The 27,975-nt window shown below is 39.5% G+C and overlaps 1 protein-coding gene across 2 annotated transcripts in view; it reads right to left on the reverse strand.

Annotated features, from left to right (window-relative positions):
- The window catches only part of LOC146685975 (leucine-rich repeat and fibronectin type-III domain-containing protein 2), a 138,920-nt gene that overhangs the window by 59,840 nt on the left and 51,105 nt on the right, over positions 1-27,975 (reverse strand). Inside the window, exons 1-2 of one of the 2 annotated variants that reach the window (XM_085441278.1) lie at positions 1,470-1,847; positions 58-176 (exon numbers count right to left, since the gene is read on the reverse strand). The gene's annotated coding sequence lies outside the window, so the exon portion shown is untranslated. Of the gene's footprint in view, positions 1-57; positions 177-1,469; positions 1,848-27,975 lie in introns of those variants that run through there. The other variant, XM_085441276.1, reaches the window with a different exon arrangement.

Genomic DNA, 27,975 nt, shown 5'->3' on the forward strand with positions numbered 1-27,975 from the left:
ACTCTACCACTATAGCTTGAATGACTATACTTTCTTGTGTATTATATTTGTACTCACAGTAAAAGCATCTGTTGTGTGGTCAGGTCAGGTATCCAAACTCATATTGATTCATCTTTATTCATACAACCACTCTTCTATGTGGTTCTCAATCACATCTGTTGAGTCTGTTAGGTGACCTAAAACAGAAGGTGCACAACAAAAACCCCACTGTTAGAAATAGGAAGTTATGTTCATCTGGTCATACTAAAAACAACAACAGTAAAATAATAAAAATGCTGAATTAAGCAACAGTTTTGGTATCTGGTGCCAAAAGCACACGGTTATATTGAAAGTGCACTTTAGAGTGTAGGAGGGGCAGAAAAAAAGAAAAAAAAAAACACCTTTTGCTTTCCGATTTGATGATTACATCACTCAAAGTGGATTTTTTTCAGTCTTCACAGTTAAGGGGAAACATATAAAGATGTATCTAAAAAGGTCAAACAGAGGCTGACTCAGGTCCAAGATGTTTCGGAAGAGGCCTCCCTGACCAAATCTCTTAGCTTCATAAAGGGAGGAAATGTGAATGGTGGAATAATACAGCTCTTAATAAATCTCCTCATTAAAATTCTGTGACCATGTCATAGCACATGTCCTCCCAGAGCCCACTGCAGCTTCTCATCCTAATGAGAGCAGATAAAAGCACCGAAAGTGAGGGAGAGAAAGGTAGACACAAGCTGGTTTCAGAGTGTTTATTTAGGCAAAAACTGTGTGTTCTGGCTTCAGGCTGCATCAGGTGAAGTGCACAAACAAAAAGCAATTTTGAAGTCCCATTACAATTTCTACTGTTCTTGTAGAATAATGCGTCTCTGCAAAAACAAGGCTCCTCTAAAGATCCGCAATCTTATGGCAGCGGACAAGACACACCAAATTAAATAGTGTCACTTCGATACTGGATAATAAGCACTGTGTCGCAGTAGTCGAGCATAACAAAAAAGCAGATGGCTTGATCTCTGAAAATAGCCATTCTTTACAGTATCTCCATTAAAAGCTGCCAGTAGCTCCAGAGATGTGAAGCTTCTTTAAATGGTTTGCTCACATAAAATTATGGAAAACAAATATATTCTCAACTCAGTGTAGCCATGTTGATACTTTTTAGTCTGTTCACATTTTTTTTTATGTTTCTCCAAATGAACAGAAGTGAAAGTATTTTTATTAGAAACCAGAAATGGATACCCTAGACAATCTGCAGAGTACACAGTCTGCAGTTTTCTGATCATTCTTAGCAGGAGAAAGTACTTCTAATGACTTTGTCAGTGTCACTCAAGCTAATGGCTCATTGTGCTGCAATGTAAAACTATTACACATGTACCAATAGTAAATTAATTGTTTTGGCTTAATTCAAATGAATAAAGATACTTTAATATATCTACAAACACTGTCAATATGGGAAAAGAGGAAATAAAGTTGGATTTCAAGATCTAAGACATCACCTGCTGCTCAGAATGGGGACACTGAAGTGGGGTCCTCATCCTTGGCACAGATAAACAGAGCGCAACTGATTACATTTCTTCACCTCTATGTCATGGTCCATCTAGACTGTGGACACTGTTTCTGACACATTTTCGCATCAAGTTTTTCAAATGATCACTTTTTCAGTGCTGTAGGGATGATACATGTCCCCACTCACTCTAACGGTGAGCCAATTTCTGCCTCCATCCCAAATAATCTGGGTCTCTATAAATTCAGATCATCTGTGTTCCATTCAGTCATAAACTATGATCTATTTAATGATAACTCATGTTAAGCCAATATGCTTTTTAAGAAAACTCATTGATAGGCATTGCAATTTTGGAATCTTTCTCCATGCACAGTGTCTGAATGTTGACTTAAGAATACTGAAACTCTTTCAGAAAATGTTGGGGTTTCTTTCCAGATTGTAGACACAGACTGAGAGTAATCAGGTGAGATTTGTATTTCTAAACATCACCAAACCTGTACACAAACCCATCAATATGTTCTCCATAATGTTTGGTGCATAGCTGCATGGATTTTCTCAGCACATCTGTCATTGTAGATTTGACACCACTGTTATGAGTGAGTGGTGCAAAAGCTCATTTTAAATGCGATTTGTGCATCTCAAGTGTCCACAGTGAGACACATCTGAACAAATCCAATTGTAATCACATTTCAAACCACCTAACCACCAAACGTGGTTTGGATCAAATGTGCAAAATGTGATTTCATGTTGCTTTTTAGTGTATAGGCCTTTCTAAAATCAATCTGGATACAATCTTGATTTGTCCAAAGTAAGAAAGGCCTAAGTAATCATTTCCACCTTTATGCAATCATTGTTTATTCCAGTGACTGGAATCTGCCTCACAGTGGAAATGTTTGCTGAATTCAATACAACTAAGAACACAAGAACACACACAACAATAATTGCTGTAACGTGTATCTTGTAGCAATTAAGAAGTTTATACACTTAAGCACAGGTAAACGTCAATTTCTCACTTTTTTCCTACTAGCTGGAAATTAATGTTTGAGACAATATTTGCCATGCAAAATATAAATTAACCTTTCAAGCTAACTAATCAACGACCACGACCGCATTGTTCATTAGGAAACAACAAATTCATGGGAATGTTAAGCTGCAATTCCTAATAAAAACTACAATCAGTGAAAAAAAGAGAAAACAAACTTTTCCTTTAGAGGCAAAGTGTTATGTTGTTGTGTCAAGTGAGTTCTGCCTCTGTCACGGTGACAGGCAGCAGCATATCCTCCCAAAATCCCATTGACAAGCTCTTTCTGCAATGAGAGATGTTACTAAGCCACAGAGATTTCCTGACTCCCTTGGTTGAAGCGGTTAGGTGTTGCCAAGTACACCTCTGCTTTCATTCTGGCAAAACAATATACTTAATGAGATTCCAGAGCCTGCAAGCAGTGTTCTCCATCTCTGCGTAAACCCACCTACGGCAGCCCAAGTGCCCACACTGGCTCGTGGTGGGCTTAACATTGTTCAAGTGCAAACAGGCATGGAGTTGTAAAAGTTCAACTGGAATTCAGACAGTTACAATTTCATGCTGTATAATTGAGGCGCTGCTGTTGGCATACATGTGGCGTAGGTCATCAACAGCTGTCACTCTGGATTATGGTTGATGTAAGAGAGTGAAACATGGCACACTGAAAAAATAATATTCTTTTCCTTACTTTTCCTTTTTATTTCTCAGCACCTAAAAATTGCTAGAGTGGTACAATACCTCTGCTGTGGTGGTCCCTTCCTTCATACACTCAACAAAAATATAAACGCAACACCTTTGTTACTGCTCCCATTCCCCATGGGATGGACGTAGAGACCTAAAATTCATTCCAGATACACAATATAACCATCCCTCCCAAACAGTGGTCACAAATCAGTCCAAATGTGTGGTAGTGGGCACATCTGCTATATTGAGATAATCCATCCCACCTCACAGGTGTGCCACATCAGGATGCTGATCTGACATCATGAGTAGTGCACAGGTGTACCTCAGACTGCCCACAACAAAAGGCCACCCTGGAATGTGCAGTTTTTTGCGCTATTGGGGGTCTGGGGACCCAGAACCGGTCAGTATCTGGTGTGACCACCATTTGCCTCATGCAGTGCAACACATCGTCGCATGGAGTCTATCAGATTGTCAATTGTGGCCTGTGGAATGTTGGTCCACTCCACTTCAATGGCTGTGCGAGGTTGTTGGATATTCGTGGGAACTGGTACACGCTGTCGTATACGCCGGTCAAGCACATCCCGAACATGCTCAATGGGTGACATGTCCGGTGAGTATGCTGGCCATGCAAGAACTGGGACATTCTCAGCTGCCATCTGCCCTGAACAATGTGAACCATGATTCATCCGTGAAGCGCACACCTCTCCAACGTGCCAGACGCCATCGAATGTGAGCATTTGCCCACACAAGTCTGTTACGGCGACGAGCTGGAGTCAGGTCAAGACCCCGATGAGGACGACGGGCATGCAGTTGAGCGTCCCTGAGACGGTTTCTGACAGTTTGTGCAGAAATTGTTTGGTTGTGCAAACCAATTGTTCCAGCAGCTGTCTGGGTGGCTGGTCTCAGACGATCTTGGAGGTGAACCTGCTGGATGTGGAGGTCCTGGGCTGGTGTGGTTACACGAGGTCTGCAGTTGTGAGGCCGGTTGGATGTGCTGCCATATTCTCTGAAACGCCTGTGGAGACGGCTTATGGTTGAGAAATGAACATTCAATGCACGGGCGACAGATCTGGTTGACATTCCTGCTGTCAGCATGCCAATTGCACGCTCCCTCATTGCTTGTGGCATCTGTGGCATTTTGCTGTGAGACAAAACTGCACATTCCAGGGTGGCCTTTTGTTGTGGGCAGTCTGAGGTACACCTGTGCACTACTCATGATGTCAGATCAGCATCCTATCTCAATATAGCAGATGTGCCCACTACCACACATTTGGACTGATTTGTGACCACTGTTTGGGAGGGATGGTTATATTGTGTATCTGGAATGAATTTTAGGTCTCTACGACCATCCCATGGGGAATGGGAGCAGTAACAAAGGTGTTGCGTTTATATTTTTGTTGAGTGTATAAAACAAGCTGCATGCAAGCAAATAAATATCAGATGCATTAGGAAAGGCAAGAGCTCATCCTGAGAACATCTGATTCAAAATTACTTTCATCAGTCATTATGCATGGTCATTTATGCCAAATGATCAAAATGGATGGATAATACTTTAATAAGAAATGAGAAATACTAAATAATATTCAAGAAATTACTTGAATAAAGAGTTTTCACTGTCAACCACAGATGTGCATCCACATCACAAATCTGTTGTACAAGCCAACATTTGAGGAGAGAGGAAGTCCTGGAAGTTTCTATTGACCTTGTTTTGTCTTTTACAAAACAAGGTCAAGCATATGCACATCTACGTGCATTCTCCTTATTCCTGATGTATTGATCTTTCAAATCACACCCAATCTCTTGCAAAGAGGCTTGTCATCAAAGCGTTGCAGATAAGCTGAGTATTCCATGACTTTACCTCTTTGAAAGAATTTGCACATGACACCTGAGCTGCAAATGAGGTCTCTCATAGATGTGAAGTCAAAAAGAATGCCACACACGTCCCTCTGCCCTGCTGTTGGCATCGTTTTGATCCAAGCGCTGGGAGAAGGGCAGGGGTGGATGGCGGGGTTGTACCTATGAATGCTAATAAATTGTGTCTTCAAAGACGTAACACTCCTCTAAAGTCATCTTAAACTCTTATACGAACAATATGTCTAGACTCAAAAGTAGGCCTGAAGATTATTTTCCATAACAGAAAGTCATTTTTACTTTACGGCACACAGTCCTGAAAAAAACAACAACAAACAAATCCTTCCATTCAACTAAATCATGAAAACATGAGAGATGTATGGTAGAGTTGAGAATGAGTGAACCTTTAGAAAAAGTTACCAAACAAACATTTTGCAATGCTTTGCTACCTCTCAACTTCATACATTCATATCCCAGCATGCAAGCTAGCACATTGTCTCACCCATTTAAATAGCTATTTTGTCATTGCCAGCACCCCAACTGTGCCATACATTATTAATATATGCATCACTTGCCTCACTTCTTTCATACTGTATGGGCATGCGTTCAGTCTTACATTACATTTAAATAAGCTCTCTGAACCACCTCTTCATTGAACCTACTGTGGTTTTACAACACTGTAGGCTCAGTGCAGGGGAGGTTAGCTTGACCTGCTGTTGGTGCTATCTTTAGCTTTCCAGCACACAAATTGTTGTTTGCCACAGAGGGCCTTTTGGTTCATAATTCATGTATTTGAGCAAAATCAGCTTGAAAGGAATTAATGCTACCTTGGCTCCAACCAGCAACCATTTATTCATTATATACATGCTTAACTGTTGAAACCAGTCTTGCTGCTTGACCTCTCAGGAGAATACCGAGTGAGGATATGTGGAGAGTTGTGTTGTGAAGCAGCTTGTGTGGGGGATGGAGAGTGGTCACAACAAATTAGTGAAGAAAATGTATAAAATTAACTAGAAGCCTATGTGGAGAGCACATCTTCTGCAAAGGCCAATAGCCTATTTTGGAATTTTTGAAGACAGTGATCCAAAGCTGCACCCGATTTTATAGAGGCTCATTTTTGCCCATAACCCACCACGCTAGCAGATCTCAGGGAATGCAGCTTTGTACTTTTTTTTTTTTTTTCCTCTCAATTCCTCCCCCTTGGCAGAGGAATAATCAAACATGGATTTTCAAATAACAGCAGGATGGAGTAACTTTAATGTAAAGTAGGCCTGTCTGCTCTGATCTCATAATACCAATATTTTTACCCAAGCTTTACAAATGTAACTACTATATCCTATCCCTATATGTTTATTATATGTTAATACCATATACTGCACATAATATGTGCAGCAAATACATTAAGCCTGTTGAACAGAACTCTATGACAGTGATGGTGATCTTGCAGCTCACTTGGTTTGTTGCATAGTAATCATATTCCTCATTTATGGTCTCAGTTACAAGCTTAATGTTGAATGCAACATTAAAAAGCATATGGTTCAATTAGAATCCAACACATGAAAGCTAATTCAGAGCATTAGGTGCATTCAGTTTTTAACTTGTGATATCTTGTTTTGTTTTTTTAAGAAAGACTCAAACACAAAAGGCTTTAAATTCCATTTCTTTTACACAGTCTGTGTACATGGTGTGAAATGGTGGGAAGGAAAGTGTAATACAGTGCATTGCACACAGTTTAACATCCCAACAGGCTGATGCAGAAATGAGATTGTGGTCTCATTTGCATGGAAGAGCTATGATAAAGCTGCATATAGTAATCACCTGTGTAAACTGGCCCTCCAGTGCTGTACACAAGATGTATGCAAAAAGCAATGACATGTTTTAAAATCCAAAATTCTTTCTTGTTGTAAAATGTGTTTAGGAAGAGTATTGAGAGGAGGCTTTTATAAAGACGCTGCACCTCCAGCTCCTGTTTTCATTTTTGCTGTCAGGTTAAAATGCACTTGCGTCTATTAAACTCAGTGTACTGTAAATGTTAAAATGTATTAGACCCAAAATGAACTCCCAAAACAAGCTCATTTCATCTCCTGTCCTGTGCATTATCTACCCTGTTTACACTAACTGCTATTCATTTGCATACAAAAACACCAACTGACTCATTCATTTTAAACATTTCCTTCACACCAAGTTCTCAGTAAACGAACACGGGTCCGAGCTGATGGACACATTATGCATGTAGGCACTGCAGCAGTGAAACTGCTCTCCTTTGCCAGAGGGTCATTCCTTGACGACAAAGGCTGGCATTTTCAAAGGTCAGCCCATACAGTATGAATACATGGGATCTCTCTTTCTAACCTCTGCTCGTGGCATGCAGTCTCTTTTGTTTCTTTTTCTTTTTGGCAAACAACCACTCGGTGAAAACGGCACTATGGTGTTGTTTTGACTCTTGCATTTTACGGTTTACAGAACATGCCTAAGGTATTGAAATGTACTCAGTGAATTATATGTCTGATAGCTTGTACCCTAAAAGCATCACTTGACAACCGCTTTTAAAACAGAGCTTGTTTAAAATAAACTAGGCTGTTTGAATGCCTTTCACACAGATGACGAATGCATACATTTGTCATCGAGACAGATTTTTAATTAACGTCAAGGCATTTTTATTAACAGCAAAAGCTTATTAACTGAAAGGCCATTTGTTGTCCATTAATAAAAACAGGGAATAATTAAGGTTAAGTCCTGTCAAATTTATGGATTAAATTTGAGTTGAGTAATGGGTTAGTTAAGTGCAAGTAGTTTTGTAGTCACGGCACTAACTTGTAGTTTCCAAAGCCCCAGGGTACTTTCATTGTGACGGCCATACACTACATTTATCTTCTTGTCAGAGTTAATCACAGACAGTCAAGTGAAAAAACCAAAAATGTCTCATTTAATACTTCATCGGCAGAAAACACTTTCCCTATTCGGATATCTTTTGTATTTGAGTGCCATTTCTGGTTTTGTGCTTATCAGTGTGTGTGTTTGTTAATCATGACTGAAAATATAGTAAGCATAATTTAAATCTTACTTTTGATTACCTTCAAGGCATAAGGTTTAATGCTTTAAAGTAGATGTATGACAGTTGCTTCACAACTACAAGGTTTGGAGGTGTGAATGTTATAGAACGTTATGCCCTCTGACCTGGGTGGGTTTTCTCTGGGAGCTCTAATTTCCTCCCATATTAGGTTACATGTTGGCTAGAAGAGTGAGGTGGTGAGTCATGGAAAGCATCAGACATGCAAACACATACAAGTCAGTACTTATAACCTTTCTAACATGTTTTTTTTTTTAACATAAACAGCTTAGGTAAGTAAGTAAGATGCTTGTCTCCCAATTTAACTTTTTTCAGTATTCTGTTCGGGACCATTCTCTAAAGAACCCAGCAAAAACCATATTTGAACTGTATAAGCTTGTGTGTTTTGCTTACACTGTACAGAATGATGTGCATTAAAGAAAAGTTTCTCCATATGAATCAAGTGACAGTAACTGAAACAAAGATTTGGAAGCCTCCTCTCTAGGATGTCTTTTACAATTGTGACTTAGACACAAACTGTTACAAAAATTGATATATGAAATATCTTTAAACAAGTTTTTAAAAGGAAAATCATCCATTCATTTTGCATCATTTCAGTGAGGATCAATACTTTTACAAAAAAATTAATCCATTACCTGATTAGAAATGCTTCACACGTATCAAATACAAATTAATATTCAAAGCAGAATATTTTTTAAGCATTTGCAAATATGCTTGGTTGAGGATCTTTAAGTACAATAATTCTGAAACTGCTTTATAATTTCAAAAACATTTGAAATGCGGTGTGTAAAGTCAAATTTTCCAGTGCTATTAATTCTGATAGTTATATTATGATTAAATTTAATAAATGGTTGCTTGGATCAAATCATCAAGTCATTAGGCCATTTCTTTGCTTTCACAATTCCCTCAGCTGTTGTAGCTTCACCTACATTTGTATCATAAAGGTTTGTAGCCACACTGGAGCTGGTCAGTGTGCCTGCATTATGCTAATAAGCAACCTCTGTATGTCACATTCTTGCACTATTGTAGGCGTTAAATGTGTGTCAAACACTCAAGCGCTAAATCCTTTATGACTTAGGAATGTCTAACAGCTATTTACAGATACATAGGTGTGTGTGTGTGTGTGTGTGTGTGTGTGTGTGTGTGTGTGTGTGTGTGTGTGTGTGTTAAAACAGATAATGGAGACCAGACTGATGGTTCATTTGTCTTTGCTGCTCTATCACTGAAACACATTCAGAGACTTTTGATTTGAGCAGTTGTGTATAGAAAAGCAGTCCAGGTACATAAGGCTTTTGGTTATGATGGCTGCACCTTTGATTGCTGTACCAGTGCTTATAACACCATCCCGAATAGTCTGGAGCTGTCAGGAGAGGACCATCACCTGTCACAGTGGATACTGGACTACCTCACTGGCCACCCACAGTATGTGAGAACACAGGGCTACATCTCTGACAGGCTGGTCTGCGGTACCAGGGCCCCGCAGAGAACTGTGCTGGCACCGTTCCTGTTCATCCTGTACACTGCAGACTTTTCTATCAACTCCCCAGGCTGCCATCTACAAAAGTTCTCTGATGACTCTGCCATAGTTGGCCTTATTACAGGTGAGAATGACTCAGAGTACACACAGTGGATTCGGGACTTTGTGGACTGGTGTCAGTGGAACCATCTCCTGATCAACTCAGAGAAAACCAAGGAGCCGGTGATGGATTTCCACAGGCGTGGATCCACCACACCGACACCAGTGGAAATCCAGAGAACTGGCATTGAGATATTGGACTCTTATAAGTACCTGGGTGTTCACCTGAACAAAAACTGGACTGGAGTCACAACACTGATGCTCTTTACAGGAAGGGTCAAAGCAGACTCTACCTGCTGAGGAAACTGAGATGTTTTTTGACTCTGTGGCGGATTCAGGCATCTTCTATAGCGTTGTCTATTTGAACAGCAGCTTATCTAAAGCTAAGAGGAAGCAGTTGGATAAGCTCATCAGGCCAGCTCTGTCCTAGGATGGCCCCTCGACCCAGTGCAGTGCAGGTGGTAGGAGACAGAAGAACTCTGGCAAAAACAACATCACTCTTGGACAATGTCTCCCACCCCATGCATGAAGCTGTTGCAGAACTGGAGAGCTCCTTCAGTGACAGACAGCTGCATCGTGCACAAATGAGCGTTATTCCAGATCCTTCCTCCCATCAGCTGTTAGACTTTATAACCACCAGCGCTCCCAACAAACAGAAATAGTTGTTTACATCCCTGCTGTCATTGGCACAGTTTTTCCATTTTCTGTAAAAAGCCTGTTGTTTTGTTTAAGTACAAATATACAGCACATTGTGTACATTTAAAAAAAATTCTTATGTTGAAAATTGTCCTCACTTACTGTACAGTCACTATTTTATTTTTCTGTTCTTTACTTTTGTCTGAATCTGCACATCTACCTTTGACTTTGCTGCTGGAACACTTGAATTTCCCCAATAAGGGAGAATAAAGGATATTTCTATAAAGAATATTTGTGCAACACAAACATTTTTATTTTTTTCTCCTCATTTTTGCCCACCAGACAATATGTTTTGTGTTTTCAAGTTGTCTTATCAACATTTTTCATTGCATCCTTACAGGCTCAGGAGATTAAAGGAGGAAACGACAAATTTGTTTTATCTGTCAACGTTTCTGGGGTATACAGCAGTGAAACTTGTACTAAACTCAGGAATTGACATTGCTGATGTTGATATGACATCAACATTACTTAACGATTTCACTTTTACCAATAATTACAATTTCTTTAAGCATTTCCGCAGTCTAGAGAAAATACGGAGGCCAGACTTTTCTGTTTGCTTGTTTATATTATGTGACAGTAAATTGTTTTTGTCACCAAAGCCATTAGACTAGAGTATTATGAACTTTTCAATTCCCAATACAATTTCATAAGACCACATATAGGACCGGGAATGTAACTGAGCACATTTACTCAGGAACTCAGATTTAATGTACTTGTACTTTAGGTGTTTCCAAATATTTTGAATTCAGTTATTGTACTTTGTCCTACATGTTATTTCTGTTAAAGTCTGAGTTATTTATTTTGCAGATTACTTGCAATATTATAGATCATGCTATTGAACAATGTGTACATAGTTAAAATCAATAGCATCTACAACATTAAAGAGATATCTACATCAAAAAATTAATTATGATCCAATAATGCCATGTATGTAATTCTGAAAATTCCACATAGTAAGTAAATTAAATGTAAGTACCATGAATATATTTTGATGAAACAGCCTGTGCAGTGATTGGGTTCTTCAGTAGTTTAAAAGTTCAGCAGAACTTTTAAAGTTTTTTTTTTCCAATTTGCAACGGAAGAGAGAAAAATTGTAATTAAAATTTTTAACTTTTAATTAATTAATTATTTTTTGGGGGGAGTGATCTCCTTATTTCTTTGCAATGTCTCTTGGTGACATTTCATTAATGGAAGTTTCGAGCAGTTTAATCAAGGAGTCACTTCTTTAATACCTTCTTAAGCCCCATTTGGACAGGATTCGCAATGCAGCAAGCGATGGGGAAGAACATACTCGGCTCTTCTTTTATATATTGCTTTGTCCTAGATGGAATCTTGCAGGAATCAAGGTCAGATGCTTCTATAAATGTACTTGATGAAATCGAGTAAAATAAATAAATACTTCCTAGGGTCTTAGAATACTCAAGTCTAAACCTGAAATGCATATTAAAATGCTGTGTGATTGATACAGTATTCTAGTTTATTTCAAATAAATCTTAGAAGAAAGCTGCTGGAGAATCATCCTATTATCCTAGTGCTATCTGTACATAAAAAAATTACATCACAAAGAGAAACTCTACATTGTCTACATTGCTGTTTGTATAGTATGGTCAAAGAAATTACCAGTACCTATGTGTAGAAAACTCATTTGATGAGCTTCTGCAGAGTTTTCTTCTGATGGCTTTCTATTTTTTTTCCAATGGTCATTTTATATAAACTCTTTATGCTGGTGTTGCCAAGCTTCAGGCATTTTTTTAAGTTTAGCAAAATCATTCCACCTTATTCAGAAAAGTTACACTTCACACAGAGAAAAAAGAGGAGAAAGAATATGACTACTAAATGAGATCTAAATTAGTCTAGCAACTTGGGAATATTAAAATAATCCACCCTCTGCTAGAGGGATAAATCCACTCTGACTAAGCATTTGACATGCAGTATTTAAAGCCCTAATGATTAAATCAATCACAAAAAGATGGACATGGAGCCATATAAATAAACACATCTTTCTGTACCATAAAATCCTTTTAATACTCTTGGATTTACCCAGTGACCCCATGGAAAACAGTCTTCTATACGTTGTTTAATCCTATTTATATTATAAAACTGCTAAATTAATAATAAATAATTGAGAACGCTGAGAGGCGATAAAAAAAAAAAAAGAATTGCATATGGGTTGGTTCCAAATTGTCCACCCCTTTCGTGTTTGGTCAAGCCTTCAGTGAGCTGATTTACAGGCAGAACTGAAAATTTCATTACATTAAACAAAGTTCACTGACATAAGAAGAGATGTTAATAGTAAAGTAGCCTGTAAATGACTGTACATACAAAGGTTGGGCTGTGTCGCATGTGATTAACTTATTGAAAACACCCATAAAGTATTCCATTAAAAATTCAGAATGCTGTCAGTCAGTGAAATATGACTGCATTGCCTTGCCTCCCTTTGATCAAACAGTGATGTTTGTTGATAACAAGCTGCCTTCTGTTTGCAGAGCGCTGTAAATCCAGCTGCTCATGGCAAAAAACAAGTTGCTGAAGCACAAAAATACCAGAAAACACCCCAGAGAGACATGAATGAATAAATAGGGCTGGCTCTATATTTAGCTTCAGCATCAGCATGGAGTCAGCTCTTCTGATGAGGCAAATGAAAAGTTGCTCCACATTTGCATGAGGTGGGGCTTTTGTTCTCTGGCAGTACAATATATGTGTCACCAGCTAATTAGAGGAAGAAAAACACATCCCTCTATCAATAGTTCCTTTGATCAGGAAAACATTAGAGGTTTTGTCAGTAGTCAGTCACACTAAAATAAAAAGATGTCTTTTTCTCCTTTTTTTCTATTAACTGAAACTAGAAATGAAATAGATTTGCACATTTTATGTGCAGATCTGTTCTGATTCTCTAAGTTTTAATAGACTTTAAAGAAGAAATGTCTTGCTTTGCATTAATTGGAAGCATTCATTGGATATCTTAATGACCCAGTGGCCCCTGAATGATGGTTTAACCTATGGTTGTTCCCTTTGTTCACTTCAAATGATACAATATGACAAGTTTGCCAGTATTACACCCACACTTGCCTTATACATGCTGAAGCTTCATGAAAACGCACTCATGTAGCACAAAAAGATCTAGTTGATATAAATAGAACACATGTTTTGGGTACTAAAAATCATTCCCTTCCCTACAGACTCATGCACCTGCTCTGAACTATGTCATTGCTGTGAAGGCTTGGGTTAAATATTTTGCTAAAAGGTGAATAACCCCTCTTGTCAGATATTCCCCATCATATTTCCAGCAGGGATAGACCTAATGACATGATGATCAGTATGTGTAATGTTTGCCTGTTACCCTTGTAGTAGAGGTCTGCATTCCCGCGGCTGTCCCGCGGGAGCCGCGGGACCCGACCAGATTTCTTGCGGCGCGGGAATAAATTTCCAAATAAAATGCGGTAGCGGTCGGTAACTCTGGTGTAATTTGAACGGGAGCGGGCGGTCTGAAAATATAGCGTGCCCGACATTTTTTCGGAACAGCATATCTGTGATTTCCTCATTCTAATTGAGCACTGGTACAGCCAGTGCTCACGCCTGTTACACGCACTGAGCGCATGGATCAGTGCTTTTTGCACGTGCATTTTACTTGCACAGTCTGTGACTCTGTGCGCGCATCACCTGCATCAGAGCGCGCTTTACCAACATGGCAGAGCAAACTGAAGATGCAATTTCCTTGAAGGACGTTCAGCTGGGATTAGACAACGGTCATTTTACTTTAAGGAAACCCACATCAGGCAAGTCTGATGTATGGGAGTCTTTTTCATGCGTCATAGACGCAAATGGAAAAAAATTACCCTTTGTACAATGCGATAAATGCCTCAAAGTTTTACCCTTTTGCAGTCACAAGACTGGAACCTCAGGTTTAAGGCGGCACTCATGTCCCATCACAAAGGGGCAAACAAAACTGGCATTTACTAAATCTTTGCTGGTGCCAGAGAAGTTTAAAAAAGAAACCAGAGACAAATGTGTTCAGTTTGTTTGCCAAGACATTCGACCGTATGATACCATCTCTGGAAAAGGCTTCACACAGCTGGCCCAACATTTGGTCGACACAGCAGCAAGAATAGGAAAATTCGATGTCTGTGAGATACTACCACACCCCACAACGGTGTCAAGAAATGTTGAAATGAGGGCTCAGAGTCTACGTAAACATGTTGTGGAGGAAATCACTGCAACAATATCGAAGTTTGGATGCGCTGTTACAGCAGACATATGGACAGAAACATATCGAAAAACGTCCTTTTTGTCTGCAACCATCCATTACGTTAATGAGCAATCTGAGCTACATTCAAGAGTGCTTTTTGCTGCCCCTTTTGACCCAAGCACCTCAAAGACAGGTGAAAACATTCGAAGGCACCTGCTGCAGAATCTCAGAGTGTTTGGCATTGATGCGAGAGACATGGGCAAAAAGATTATTTTTGTCACAGATCGTGGAGCCAACATGATCAGTGCCTTACGAGAATACACGAGGCTAAACTGCACAGCGCACATACTAAATGTGACTCTCTCCAGTGCGTTTGGTACTGCCATAATCGAAAAGTCTCCAGAGATCGCTAGCCTTCTGACTGATGTTAAAAAGTTGGTTACATATTTCAAACACTCAGGACAGCAGGGCAAGCTTAAAAAGTCACTGAAACAATCCATAGAGACACGATGGAACTCTAACTTTGACATGTTAAATTCTGTCTTGGAACAGTACGAAGACATTGCATCTGTGCTGACTGAGAGCAATAATTATGACAAGATCGGACGCATTAGCATCAGTACTCTTAAGTTACTAGTATCATTCCTAAAACCCTTCAAAGAGGCAACTGACGACTTGGAAACTGATAACACAGCTCCCAGTGCCTCACTTGTTCTTCCGTGGTCTGTGCGATTAATTGAGCACTGTACATCAGCCACAAAAGACCCTCTGCTCTCTGAAATTGCAACCGTCTGTGTAACACGGCTGAAAGAATTACTGTCAGCAGACAGCACTTCATCCCATTCTGTTCACATGCTTTATAAAATAGCAACCTTTCTGACACCAAATCTGCGAGGTCTGAGAATGTTAGATGAAAGAGGGCGACAGAATGTGATACAGGGAGTCAAGGAGATGATCGAAGATTTAAAGTTTGATCATGCACATGATGAGGATGTTGAACCAACACCTGCCAAAAGGCCTACTGTTCTTCATAAATTTTCAGATTGGGAGGAAGAGGAAGAATCATGTGGATCAAAATCACTAGATGTTCAGATTCAGGAGTACAGGACCATGAAACTTGAATTATCAAGTCAACAAAACATTTTGCAGTGGTGGAATTCCAACAGTTCCCAGTTCCCTGCCCTGAGCAACCTTGCAAGATTTGTCCTCTGCATCCCGGCAACGAGTGCACCTTCCGAGAGAGCATTCAGCCTTTGTGGTCGGATTTTGGAGGAGAGACGTTCAGTACTGAAACCCTCATCAGTCAGTGACATTCTTTTCCTGCATGGAAATTTAAAATAATTTGGATTTTTTAAGTAAGTTTCGTTCATTTGATTAATAGTTTATAATTTTGAGATGTCGTTTATTGTTGTATTTATATATGCATATTTTCTTTTGTAGGAGAGACCTTGAATTCGACATTGGGACATTTTTTCGTTAAACTGATAGTTTAAACAACCATTTAATTTCGCAGTGGCCAACTATTTTGTTCTTTTGTTTACAATTTTAAGTGACTTTTTTTTTTTTTCGCGACACTTTCCCTACTGTGTTGACAGAAAAATGTTACGTTTGTATTTTACATAAAAATAACAAGTAGGCCACAATGCTGTATTCGTTTTTATTTATTTTATTTTTGCAACACGTTTTCCATGTTAAAAGATAAATGTTGCATGTTGACAGATAAATGCATCTTGTTTAAGAAAAATAAATACAATCATTGCACAACCTGCAGTTTTATCTGTTATCTCTATTTTTTGGTGGTACCCCATTTAAATGTGAGATTTTGGAAACCAGATCTAAATTTAGCGGGAACGGTCGGGTCAGGTAGAAAATTATTCTAAGTGGGCAGCGGGTGAACAAAGACTGAATATACAGCGGGAGCGGTCGGGTGCGGTACAAAACCTTGCGGGAGCGGGCGGGAGCGGGACTAAAAAAACATTCCCGCGCAGACCTCTACCTTGTAGCTTTAGCCTAAAGAATTCATGCTTCCTCCTCAGCCCGTATAATGTTTTTCTTTGTACCCTTAAAAGCTCTTTAAATGCCACTCATCAAACTCCAGGCAGGCTGTCATATGCCCTGCTCTAGTGCTATCTTTAAAGCCACTCCACTAAAGGCCAGATTAATAGAACACTGATGACAAGGCCATGCTTCAAGGAGGTTCTCTTATTTCTGCAATTGAGTTCTGAGGTTTTTTTCAAGAGTCTTCAGGCTTCTTAGTCAGTTTGCTCACCTTCTTATTTAGCTTTCAAACTTGAATTATTAAGGTTTCTGTCTTCACAAAATGATGAAAACTTTAAAAATGTTTTATTCTCTTGCTCTAACACTGGAACAATTACAACTTCATCATGACTTGGACATAATGTGGGTGTGTGCCATTCTAAACTAAGTCATGTGGAAGCTTAAGCCAATCACAGACTTCCTAATTGAAGTTCCAAACTGAAGGTAATTGAAACAAACACTACAAAGTTGAAGTGCCAGAGCAAAAATGTCAGTGTTTTTTGCGAAGGAAAAACTTTGGGTTTGCTTTATGTATAACACTGAAAAATAAAATGTGTCACTTATATATGATATATGAATATCAGGTTTATATTAATAGGAAATACTGGTGTAAATCGAAATGTACAATAAAGTATGCAATAAGTAAGTCTCGTGTTTTCTGAGTTTTGTTTGAATCCTTGCATCACATCCTTGCATATTATTCTCATTAGAGTAGTTAGTCATTTTGCTGAAAAATGTCCCCTTACAGCAATATTATTAATTTGTTCAGTGCACTGCTACTTTCTACATACCATTTAATCCGGTTTAACTCAATTTGGATTGAGACGTATGAGGAATCAACTTGCAAATGTTATATATGCAATCATATAGACATTGCAGTTTTTACAATGTGGGGATTGCACAACAATGGAGACTTTTGTAAAGCTCAAGAAACAGCTGTTTGTGTACCGATGGATTGATCTTTTGGGGGCACAATTGTGTTCTGTACATTGCAGAAAGGTTTTTGTATTTATGAATCCTCTCAAGACCATGAATTTGCACAGCTTGCCATGAACCAGCTCATTCTTTTGAGGAGTGATGTTCAAATGGGATCAATACAAATCACAATTTATGTCTACTGCTAGTATATACTAATGAGCCAAAACATTATGACATTTTCTATCTAATATTTTGGTTCCAACAATGATATAGATACATTTAATGCACAAGCATACAGCCTGTGTGAGTCTGACTTGCCACATAATTTATCACCAAATAATGTTTTGTCCCTCTTCAGATCTTCAGGCTGACTGACAGTGTCCCACAAAATAAGAAGTTTTGACGTTGCTACCCACTTATCTGATATTTTGGTCTTCATTAAAGCTGCTCATTTCCTAGTCTCTCTGTAATAAATTACTGTCTATTATAAATGAAACCCAGGCGTACACCATGTTATAATTTTATCACTTTACTTAAAAGTGGTTGGAATACTGATTTTTTTTATATGTGGTTAGGTGTAAGGATATGATGTGGATATAGGAAAGTAGTATATCTAACTATCTTGCCTAAAACCAGTGTTTCCCAAACCCTAATCATTGTTTCCTTATCCCCATCACACCACACTTTTAACCATCCTCTAGTACAACTTGGAGGTTTGCATGGTTGGATGGTTTCTACAGTCTTATCTGGACCCTAAACATATGTAATACTTAAAGGCACAAGTCCGAGTACTTAGTCTTGCACACCATTCAGGTCTTGAGAGTGTAGTGCACAGGGACAGCAGTTTGGCATGTACTGTCAAGAGCAGAAAATCAGGTCAAGTATGGGAGTTTCTAATACTGAATATTCTCAGCAGTGAGCGGATAGCATAAGCCCTAAGGGGGGAAACCTGTATCAGGCTACCCACCCTCCGAAATTGCTTATTTGATGGAAGCACTACAAATGTGTATAGCCTCCACTGAACTCATAAAAGTACTGACACAAATAATATGCAGTATCTATACAACGAACACATTTCTGGGTTTTGCTCTATTCTTCAACATCAATTTTTAGGTGATAATCAATCTTCAGGTGGTGATCCAACCTTATCTTTGTTTATTGGACTGCCCAATGCATTTCAGATTGACTTTTATAGGAAAGTTAACAGGAAGCCTTCTAAATGCATTACACAATGGCATGGTATTCATGTAAACTGCCGACAAGTCAATAAGCAATAAAGACAGTTGGGCCAGTTGGAGTTGAGGGACGATAGCAGATATAAGTTCCAGCATATGAGAAGTGTTTCACATATTAGATAGACATGAAGCTCTGAGTCATACCAGCTCTGAGAGAACAAACAGCTGTGGTTCTAATCATCACTGTCAACAGCACATCCAGGAACTGTTACTCAAAACTGAAGAGGCTGTGTAGGCTGCAGAATGTACTGTCTGTCTGTTTCTGTTTCTATTGTCGGCACAAATGTATGTTATAATGATAACTCATTTCATTTTGTTTTTTCTTGTGCCAAAGATGAAAAAACAGAAGAAAGGAATAAAAGACATTACCCATGCTGTTATACGAGAGCGTATTCAAATACAACTACTGTCAAACTAAGTCCCATTGTATGTGTTTGACAGTGACAATCACAGAAGGCTCTATTTAAAATCAAATCTGTATCTAAGAAGCCCTTGAGCTTTCAATGGGCTAAACGGCAGGTTAGGCAGACAGTGCACGTCGTAACACCATAGAAAGCTGAGAGTTTGGTTGTTTTTTTCACTTCTGGCTGACAGAAAATAGCCCAGATCCCCTTCCATTCTCAATCAATACTTTTTAATCAAGGCAGACACTTTTTCAGGTCACTGACAAGTTTTTGATGAAGAGACGTGTCTTTCGCAGGTTTTATCAGGGCCAAGGCTGAGATTTTTTTAACATCTAATTTCACATTCTGTTCAAGTCTTTAATAGGGCTTTATGATGGCTCAGAAGTGATCATCACTGTCTCATAAAATGCCCAAATACTTTTATGAGACAGTGATATCCATCTGTCTTTGTCAGAGATACTGCTACCTTATCTGCACTTGCATTTAAATAGCAACTAATAACTTAATAACTGGTTTTATTGCTTTCATATTAATATGCATGTACACTGGGGCAAAAAAGTATTTAGTCAGCCACCGATTGTGCAAGTTCCCCCACTTAAAATGATGACAGAGGTCAGTAATTTGCACCAGAGGTACACTTCAACTGTGAGAGACAGAATGTGAAAAAAAAATCCATGAATCCACATGATAGGATTTGTAAAGAATTTATTCGTAAATCAGGGTGGAAAATAACTATTTGGTCAATAACAAAAATACAACTCAATACTTTGTAACATAACCTTTGTTGGCAATAACAGAGGTCAAACGTTTACTATAGGTCTTTACCAGGTTTGCACACACAGTAGCTGGTATTTTGGCCCATTCCTCCATGCAGATCTTCTCGAGAGCAGTGATGTTTTGGGGCTGTCGCCGAGCAACACGGACTTTCAACTCCCGCCACAGATTTTCTATGGGGTTGAGGTCTGGAGACTGGCTAGGCCACTCCAGGACTTTCAAATGCTTCTTACGGAGCCACTCCTTTGTTGCCCGGGCGGTGTGTTTTGGATCATTGTCATGTTGGAAGACCCAGCCTCGTTTCATCTTCAAAGTTCTCACTGATGGAAGGAGGTTTTTGGCTCAAAATCTCACGATGCATGGCCCCATTCATTCTGTCCTTAACACGGATCAGTCGTCCTGTCCCCTTGGCAGAAAAACAGCCCCATAGCATGATGTTTCCACCCCCATGCTTCACAGTAGGTATGGTGTTCTTGGGATGCAACTCAGTATTCTTCTTCCTCCAAACACGACGAGTTGAGTTTATACCAAAAAGTTCTACTTTGGTTTCATCTGACCACATGACATTCTCCCAATCCTCTGCTGTATCATCCATGTGCTCTCTGGCAAACTTCAGACGGGCCTGGACATGCACTGGCTTCAGCAGCGGAACACGTCTGGCACTGCGGGATTTGATTCCCTGCCGTTGTAGTGTGTTACTGATGGGGACCTTTGTTACTTTGGTCCCAGCTCTCTGCAGGTCATTCACCAGGTCCCCCCGTGTGGTTCTGGGATCTTTGCTCACCGTTCTCATGATCATTTTGACCCCACGGGATGAGATCTTGTGTGGAGCCCCAGATCGAGGGAGATTATCAGTGGTCTTGTATGTCTTCCATTTTCTGATGATTGCTCCCACAGTTGATTTTTTCACACCAAGCTGGTTGCCTATTGTAGATTCACTCTTCCCAGTCTGGTGCAGGTCTACAATACTTTTCCTGGTGTCCTTCGAAAGCTCTTTGGTCTTGGCCATGGCGGAGTTTGGAGTCTGACTGTTTGAGGCTGTGGACAGGTGTCTTTTATACAGATGATGAGTTCAAAAAGGTGCCATTCATACAGGTAACGAGTGGGGGACAGAAAAGCTTCTTACAGAAGACGTTACAGGTCTGTGAGAGCCAGAGATTTTCCTTGTTTGAGGTGACCAAATACTTATTTTCCACCCTAATTTACGAATAAATTCTTTACAAATCCTACCATGTGAATTCATGGAATTTTTTTTCACATTCTGTCTCTCACAGTTGCAGTGTACCTCTGGTGCAAATTACTGACCTCTGTCATCATTTTAAGTGGGGGAACTTGCACAATCGGTGGCTGACTAAATACTTTTTTGCCCCACTGTATCTCTGATGGTTGCAGGTTATTTACAATTCAGTACCTGTGAAATTGTTCGGTTCTTCTTAAAAGTTTGCTAGGGAATGATGCAGGCTGCCAAAATCTTTAATGCTGATGTCATTGAAAGGGTGTCAGAAGACAAAATCTGATGAGAGTTGTTGCTCCTAAGTTTCTATTTGTCTTGCCCATTGTCCATAATCACCTTTCTCCTCATCTGGATGTGTGGAAATTATGATAAATATCATGTGGTGGTGTGGTGATATTACCAACTGAAATTATAAATGCTTAAAATAAGTTTTAAAGTCACTTTTAATCATGCTTTTGTTTTGGTTGGTTTTTCTAGAAAACAGCAACAACCTGGCACTGAATAAAGTTAAGGAAGGGAACATATCTATACACTAAGGACTAAGTAGCTTATTGAAACCATGATAATAATCGCCATCAGGCTGGTAATCACAAAAGACATAAAATAAATAATGAAAGCAGAATCAATGCTGACAGATGTAAAATGAGAATCAAGGCAGAGTCCCAAAACAATGATGAACGGACGAATGACTACTAAGTCACAAGTGCAGTCACGACAAAATAAAATCTTACATTAAAGCAGGTGCAATTGATTCAGCTAATTAAAAGGGGCAACTCTTTGTGACTGTTTTCTCTTGTTAACAAAGACAGATATGTAACACACAGAAGTAGCTAATTTAGTCTAAACTTTTATTTCCCATGTGCCTATAATAAGGCTAATCAATTAGGAATAATGTGAATGCTCAGGAGCCAGGATGGCAAGAGATTTCACTGTTCCTCCCACTCTCCCAGCAGGGTGTGAATGCAACTCTTTAGAATTAGCATGCATAATGGCTAAATCTTTTCATTTTAATGGAGATTACTGCCATCAGTCGAATAATTGGCTCCGATGCACTAGTCACTTTTATTTAAGTCACTTTAACTAAACTACAAACTGTTGAACTAAAGAGACACAGTTTGGTGAGTCAGTGGTAAATAAATTCCAGACTTAACTACTTTGCTTAAGAGATTTTTTTTTAAGGAAAAGATAATGATGACATCCTGACTATCTTTCTCTGTCTGGAAAAGCATGATGAGTCATTTATTTTGACACTTTACAAGGGCACAAGCTACACAACTGAAACAACATTATGTCAAACCCATAAGCAGCAGAAAGAGAGACATAATAGTTCTTTCCTACACAACCACCCAACAAGATTTTCATGTTTCCAAAATTAACCTAGACTTTGACAATCACATGGAACAAAAAAAATCGGTACCTATAATAGGTAGTAAAATGTTCAAGTCAGAGCTCAGTAGAAAGTCATGTTGGATTTGCAAAGGCTAAAAGAAACATGCTTTACCAACTTCACTTTCTAGATACATCAAGCAGACAATAAGAACCAATAGGTCCTGCATGATTGTGATTGTGCAACACTGGCTGCATTATTACTGGAAACCTCCCCACTGGATGTAGCTCTTTGTGCTTAGTGTAAGTAGGCCAAGGATTTATATGAAAAAGTATATATTTTTGTCCTTACTCTATAAAACTACAACCCAAATGGCATAACAAAATCCTTAGCCAGTGAACAATTGAAGATACTTTATCACTGTCTTACTCTGTTTTCCCCCAGAACTCAGTCAGCATGAGGCCAGTTTATCTGTATCTATAAAAGAAGTCTTATTTAGCACAAAACACTGCCTACTATAGCACAAATGAAAGAATGTCTAGGTAGAAATATATGTTAGGCCCTCAGGAAACCTCTAACCATATGTCACTGTTTTGACTACAATTACACACATGAGAAACAAAACCTTAGCTGGCTTACACGTTTCTCCTAACATGTGCGGCAAGTACATGCCTTCAAACACACCCACTTATCATTTTGATTAACTAGCTAATGCTTTACTGTTCACCAACCAGGGTGGAAGTTTTGGGACAAGTTCACAAACACTTGCTGAAGGATGAAAAAACTATTCAGAGATCTCACCATCCAGACATTTTCTGATCAAAGCTCAGTCAAAGTAGGCAAAACACATTTTGCTGCACAGAAAAATCTGTTACAGTTTCATCAGCCAGTTTTTATATAATCTTCATGACTGTGGGATGTAGCAGATTTTGTTTGAATGTCAAGTTTGGTTTAGTTCTTTGAACTCAATTTGCTTGGGCAACGTTTTAAGCATATCACATATTTCCCGATATTCCTTTCACAGATCTCTTAGGAGAGGCTTCCAAACACACCCACTCTCTGAAGATATCTGCAGTGGAAACAATACATCTCGGCTTTATTTAAAAAAAAAAAAAAAGAAGATCTGAGCACATCACTTCCAATGCATTACAACATGTGCCTAGCAGTATTTTCTTCCTGTCAGAGAAACCAGCTATTTCACCAACTGACAGTCATAGTTATGCTGTATTCGATGGTGCATCTAAGCAGTACAAACAGTACATGCAATGCGTATTGATGTGATGCAGTAGTAACATAGTAGTGACCTGTAATTCGTAGGACAATCACATTGTAAGCTGAAAATAGTGTACCATATGCTGGATGCAGAACATAGACTGTATATAAATAGACATAGCCACCTAGACATCATGGAGTGTTTTCTTAAGCCAAAAGCTATCATATTTGAATTAGGGCTGGAGCACAAGCTCAAATAGCAAACTGTGTGCATGCAACACAACAACACTAACACATTTTAAAAAATAAATTTAGCTAAATAGAAATTTAAAACTGCAATCAAACCTTAAATTGATAGAACAGCTTATTCTCTGCTAGACAGTGTTGCCTGTATCAGTCCTTGTGGTGGAATTGAAAAGCTCTATTATAGAAGGTGCCCTGCTGTCTGTCCAGTAAGTACTGGCGGTCAAGGATTATCCAAAAGTGTATTGAAATGTGTCTTATTTGCAGCCAGTCACAGAGCCAGCCTTCTTAATCAGTTTAGTTAGTTTGACTGTATCACCAGACCTGACGGTGCTCCCCTCTGCTCCCCCAGCCGACCACATAAATGTATACTCAAAGCTCACCACAACTGACTTATTATTATTATTAATTTTTTAGAAAATCTTCAGCAAATTGTTGCACACATTAGACGATTTCAACTTTCTTAGGAAATAGAGACTCCTATTTTTACAGATGCTTTCTTGTTTTTCCAGATCAGCAAGTTCATATGGAGACCCCATTATAGACACAGGTTGTGGAGTTGTCCGCCTCATTCTTCCCCTCATTTATACTGCCAACCATTGCAGAACTGTGCTACTGTAGGTGGCAAGTTGTAATGAAAGTCTGAGGTGTCCATGGTGTACTCACCAAAATTGAGGCACCATCTTCAACCATCTGTAGCATACAGCAAGCCACATTATTTGTTATATAATTCCATAAAAATGCTCTCAAAGGCACCAAACGCACAAATATAATCAGAAGCCCCAGCTCAGCGACTCCGATTAGTGGCAGTCAAGCTTAGCAGACGATTATCAGCTACACTAGCCTGCTGGTGCACCCGTCAATCAAAATGGCTAGGTTTCATTTTTCAGCCCCAGAAGCTGCCACTTGATTTGGCCAAGATATACTTTTTTCTTCCTTTTTTGGTGACAGGGTTATTGATAGGTTTGTAACATAAACCTATTCACTGGAATGTTCAAGACAATTCAATTGCACAGCAAAGCAAGACACGAGTAGGCAAAGTTCTTTATGTTGCTCTCGTCGGCTCCCCCCGTAACACTGCTCTTTATTGAGGTTACATGAGTATGTATAGGTTCATTAACACATGATGTCTTACATAGGTATACATGGGGACAAAGAATACCTTGTCTGTGTGTCGTGTAGGTGTGTGTGTGTGTGTGTGTGTGTGTGTGTGTGTGTGTGTGTGTGTGTGTGTGTGTGTGTATGTGTGTGTGTGGGGGGGGTCGATGTGACCCTGTGAAGAGTCCCCAAAGCTGGTGCCCGGAGTCTAGCGGTCCATCTGAACAAAAGGCTCTTATACTTAACCAGATACAGAGTAGGTGTCCTCCTATACCATAAATCAGTAAGAGCAGATATAACCTTTCTCCTGACCTTAAGTTGTGTGTGCATGCCAGAGTGCTCTGGGAGGCACACAGAGTCTCCACAGACTGCTACGGCTCAAACCTCTATCAATCTACAACTAATTATAAAATTCTAAGCATATATGAGTAAATATTTCCAAGCATAAATGACAATTCACTATATAAACCTGACAGTTATCAATACACAAAATGATCCAATATTTTCTGCAAGGCTATTTTAAAAGGGAAACTCACCAAGCAATAAAAAGAGAAATACTCTAAGCTACAAAACAAACAGTTTTTCCATTTAAACTTCAGTAAACCAGAGTGTCAGAGATTTACAGTTAACAAACAGTCAGGTGAATAATCAACACTGAGACACTTGTGTAGGTTAACGTGCTGCACGGGTGAAAAGCTCAGAGCAAATCACACCCAACTGCAGTATTCGTTTATTTTTATAGGTTACATCGTCAATATGCAAATATAATCACATTTCCTGTTACGCAGGTCCTGATGCTGTCTGTGTGTAAGCTGTGTGTAAGCTGTGTGTGTGTGTGTCACAAAGTATGTGTGTTGCAAGTCAATTTCTAAGAATAATATAATGCAAGTCAACTTCTGCGGATATGTATTTCTGTAGGTTCAAGGTTCAAGGTTCTTTATTTGTCACATGCATAGTTATCCAAGTATAACACACAGTGAAATGTAGCCTGACACGCTCCTCGACATGTGCAAAAATTGGGGGGGGTGTAGAGGAAGAACATTATATATATATATATATATACATACATATAGTATATACACTGGGTGAATGTGCAGTAGTAGCAGCAAGCAGGTGAATTCTGTACATTAATATGAATAGACATCTGACTATTTTACAGGATAGACAATATAAACATATTTAAAATTAAAGGAATTGAAATGTACATTGTGCCTTGGTTTAGAGTGTCTGGAAGAGTCCTGACTCAGTCAATTATAGATGATGTGAGAGGGCGGGTGTGTGTGTTTAGGGCATGGATGGCTTGGGGATAGAAGCTCCTCTTGAGTGTCTCTGTCCTTGCCTGGAAGATGCGGAACCTTCTACCAGATTGCAGAAGTTGGAACAGTTTGTTGCCTGGATGGGACGGGTCCTTCAGTATCTGCGCTGCTCTAGTCCGGCATCTCCTGGTGTAGGTGTCCTGAAGCGGGGGGAGAGCAATCCTGCAGCAGCGTTCTGCTGTACGGATCACTCTCTGGAGAGCTTTTTGGTCCTTCACACAGCTGTTCCCAAACCACGATGTCATGTTCTGTGTGAGGATGCTCTCCACAGCGCCTGTATAGAAAATCCTGAGGATCTTTGGAGAGACCCTGAACTTCCTCAGTTGTCGTAGGTGATACAGGCGCGGCCTAGCCTTTTTGGTCTGGACCTGAATGTGGGCAGCCCATGTCAGGTCTGAGGAGATGTGGACACCAAGATACTTGAAGGACTGCACCCTCTCCACTGGAGCTCCATTGATGATGATGGGCTTGTAGTCTCTGTGCTGACCCCTTCTGAAGTCCACCACCAGCTCCTTGGTCTTGCTGACGTTCAGCTGGAGGTGGTTGTCCTGGCACCACGATGCCAGATTCTTCACTTCATCCATGTAGGCCGCCTCATCGTTGTTGGAGATGGCACCCAACACCACTGTGTCGTCAGCAAACTTCACAATGGTGTTGGAGCCATGGGTGGCCACACAGTCTGAAGTGTAGAGGGAGTAGAGCAGTGGCGAGAGGACACATCCCTGAGGTGCTCCTGTGTTGATGGTGATGCTGTTGGAGAAGCACCTGCCCACCCTCACCACCTGAGTTCTGCCAGTGAGGAAGTCCAACACCCGTGCACACAGACAGCTGTTAAGTCCCAGATCCCTCAGCTTTGTGAACAGTCTGCAGGGCACTATTGTGTTAAACGCTGAACTGTAATCAACAAACAGCATTCGCACATAGTTACCCTGTTTCTTGTCCACGTACTGTACTGGTCTCTTGCGGTAAATGAACACAGAGTCACAGGGTCAGCTTCCTGTTTCTACAGAAAACTGTGTCTGGTGAAATATGTGTAACATAACATTTGAAGCATAATCAAAAAGCTCCCTAACACAGAGTCACCATCTATGTCCTTGAAGTCATCCAAAAACTCACTAAGTCCTTGTTTCAATACTTTTAATCACTCGATAGCCATGGAAACATGTTGATATTTCCTGAAAACACTTGGCATGTTAATTGATTATTAGTAAAAGATTATAAACAACCTTCAACTCAAATAGCTCTAACTACAACCAGTTCACAAAGAGCAACATTTCTCTTAATCTATATAATTTATAAAGATCAAATCAATATTCCCTTAGCTATTATCAAAATTCAGATTATGGAATAGGAAGTGTGTGGAGGTTGAGAGGTAGGTGCACTATGGAAAGAGCTGATTGACTTTTAACATATCAATTAGACTGGAATAATGGGACAGAATGACTATTTCCATTCACCCAATGAGTTCCAGAACACTGATTGGCTAACATTAGTGATATTCTGTCTTATTTACCATTGTTGCACTGAAGTTTTTGTATAGATTTCTAATTCGTGTAGTGATTAACACCTATTACATCTTGTCGCATGCTGCAAGAAGGGCAGGATGAAGAGTCTCC

This window comes from Copadichromis virginalis, linkage group LG19 (assembly GCF_057382275.1).
Source record: "Copadichromis virginalis isolate Kocher_CV1m ecotype Utaka linkage group LG19, C_Virginalis_male_GT1.1, whole genome shotgun sequence".
In the NCBI taxonomy this organism is placed as follows: Eukaryota; Metazoa; Chordata; class Actinopteri; order Cichliformes; family Cichlidae; genus Copadichromis; species Copadichromis virginalis.